Source organism: Condylura cristata, unplaced genomic scaffold (assembly GCF_000260355.1).
Source record: "Condylura cristata isolate star-nosed mole 26May11 unplaced genomic scaffold, ConCri1.0 scaffold00061, whole genome shotgun sequence".
Classification (NCBI taxonomy): domain Eukaryota; kingdom Metazoa; phylum Chordata; class Mammalia; order Eulipotyphla; family Talpidae; genus Condylura; species Condylura cristata.
This window is the reverse complement of record NW_004567162.1, coordinates 333,251-336,315: the sequence shown is the minus strand read 5'-3', so window position 1 is coordinate 336,315 and position 3,065 is coordinate 333,251.

The following is a 3,065-nucleotide window of genomic DNA, read 5'->3' as shown; positions in this document are numbered from 1 at the left end:
CTTGGCTGCTTTGCTTCTTGATGGACAGAAGAGATGCCGGAGCCCAGAATGGCCTCTTCTTATCAGAACTGCCTTTCTATGCTCAACTCAACCCTTAGCAGGGGTATTTGGGAGGCTGGAGGTGGAGGCTGGAACTGGATTTTCCAGTTCTTCCAACATGACTTTGAGGACCCAGGGGAGGGTCTCTCAGTGGGATGTTGGGGAAACAGAGGGTGGTCTCCTTTACTCAGTCCTGGGCCCCACGTGGGATCCCCTATGTTTCAAGGCTTGAGGGGGTGGGTGCCCGGTGCGACAGAGGGAGGCTGAGAGGACAGTGGGGACCAGGGAGGTTCCCTGCGACAGGTGTCTGGGCCCCACCCACGCCTGGGCCTCCTAGTGCTCCTTAGGGATTAATTATTAACTACAATTAATCGCCATCATTCTTGACACCACAGGCTCAGGAATGTGGGCCCAAAAGGGAGGGGTGGAGGAAGTTTCTTCACAAAACCTAGGTGAGAAATCTGGGCAATGGGCAACTTTCATTTTTGAATGTTTTGTTTCAGTTGCGCTAAAATATCCTAGACACTCAGGTGGAGCCATGAGTTTCATCAGATAGCCTCCCTCTCCCTGCCCAACCCCACCCCAACCCTGTCCCCCTGCCCCTCCAACCCTGTGCACTCTCAGAGACAGATGCCACCTCCCCCCCCAACACCCCTGACCACTCAGCAGGCAGGTGCATAGAGGGAGTTCAGAGCCCATCTAGATTACCTTTAAAAACTAGGAAACCAGGCTCTCCCTGGTGGCACAGCAGGTTAAAGTGCCACATTATGAAGCTCTCAGAAGCCACTGCAGCAAGAGTTTGATCCCTGGCCAGGGAGTTGACCCACATGGCACAGCAGATCTCTCCTAACCCACCCGCTGCTCCCCTCAGCAGTGTACTTCGTCAGTCTGCCTGTTCTGCTCCCCACTCTGTCTCCGGTGAAGCCTCTCACCCACCACTCCTCTGGCCTGTACCCCAGTTCTGTATGCATCAATAAATAAATCTTTAGAAAAAAACTAGGAAACTAAGGCCCAGAGAGGGTAATGACTTATTAAGGACACACAGCAGGTCAGCGTAGCGGGATTAGCGCCCACCCTGCCAGGCAGACACAGAGATAAAGTCCACACAGTTTATCCATGGATAAACTCCCAAACAGGTAGGCCCAATGGGCAAAAGCATGAGCTCTTGGCTTCCTCTCTGCCTCCCTCAGCACGAGGGATGGAGGCAGGGACAGCAGTAAGCAGTCAGGGAGAGAAGAAAAGTCACCCCAGGGAGAAGAGGGAGCCATTGTTCTCCCCCCCCTCCCCTTAAATGCAAATGGAGGGAGCCTCCAGGGACCTCCCAGACTTGAGTCCAGGATGTGGAGACCCCACCAGGAGTTTACCAGATGGAGGCTAGAGCACCAGGTTGGGACACGTGTGAGGGCATCTGGGCCCCAAGAGAAGGGGAGCACCTTTCCTAGCTATGACCCTGCCTCCTCCATTTAATCAAAGCTGACACGGCCACCTGCGCTTTAGAAAACCCCCCCCTTATGATGGAAAGGACCCTTGTCTGGCTTTCAGGGGGGCAGCCTCAGTGGGGCAGGTGCCTTTGGTGCACACCCAGCGTGGAAGTGGTAGGACCAGTGGAAGCAGTTCAGCTCCAGGGCTAGGATCTCTCCCAAACACGAGCAATCTCCCTGGTGCCCCGGTCTCCACTCACCCCTTCTCTGCCGAAGGGAAAACTGAGGGCTACTGGGTTGTCCCCGGGGTCTCGAAGGATCAGAGGCCATCTCCAGACTAACTCCTGAACCCTCCTTCCTCAAGCAACCCATATATCCTCACCCTCAATGGCTGGACTTTCAGAGGACCTTGGGGTAGTGTGCGGGGTCTCCTCTCTGAGGAGCGTCAAGGCTGGGGACTGACTCAGGTCTGGAAGCCTTAGAGGGCTGGGGCCGGGAGGTCTCAGTCTCTTACTCACTGTCCCGTCGCCCAGGGCTTCCTGGGATCAGGCTGGGACAGCTTAATCCTCTGGGGACAGCTGGCTCACCTCTCCCTGGGGATGGAGATCCCGTGTTGATGGAGGCCCCGGCACACCTGGCGCCCCGGAGCCTGGTCCTAGGCCTCGGAGCCTTTAAAGAGCTGGGGAGCTGGGCTTGGAAAAGCACCTCAGGGGCCACCATGGACGCTATGCTGGTGCTGCTCCTGGGCCTGCAGGCCGCAGCCGGACACGGTGAGCCCGGGCCCCCACAAAGGCGTTGGGATGGAATGCTGATTTTGGGCACAGGGAGAATGCTAAGTTTTCTAACTCCATATTATCATTTTTCTTTTTCCAACAGCTAAGCTGATCCCACGGGGGCTCTCTAATACAGCATCTGGAGGCATTCGCCCCCTCTCTGGGGAAATCTCCTCAGGTCTCAGGCCTGTCTCTGGAGGCCTGCCCCCAATCTCTGGAGGTCTTGCCCCCATCTCTGGGGAGATTTCTGGAGGTCTTCCTCCTGTCTCTAGAGGTCTCCCCCCTGTTTCTGGAAGTATTGCCTCTGTCCCTGGAGGTTTCCCCTCTACCTCTGAGGAGATTGCTGAAGGTCTTCCTCTTATCTTTGAAGGTCTCCCCTCTGTCTCTGGAGGTATTCCCCCTGTCTCTGGAGGTCTCCCGTCTGTCTCTGGAGGTTTCCCTCCTATCTCTGGGGAGATCACTGGAGGTCTCCCCACTATCTCTGGAGGTCTCGCCCCTGTCTCTGGAGGTCTCACCCCTGTCTCTGGGGAGACTGCTGGAGGTCTCCCCTCTATCTCTGGAGGTATACCCCCTGTCTCTGAAGTTCTCCCCCCTGTCTCTGAAGTTCTCCCCCCTGTCTCTGGAGTCCTGCCCTCTGTCTCTGGAGGTCTCCCCTCTGTCTCTGGGGGTCTCCCCCCTGTCCCTGGAGGTCTCCCCCCTGTCTCTAGAGGCCTCCCCCCTGTCTCTGGAGGCCACCCCTCTATCTCTGGAGGTCTCCCCTCTATCTCTGGGTGTCTCCCCTCTATCTCTGGGGGTCTCCCCCCTGTCTCTGGAGGTCTCCCCTCTATCTCTG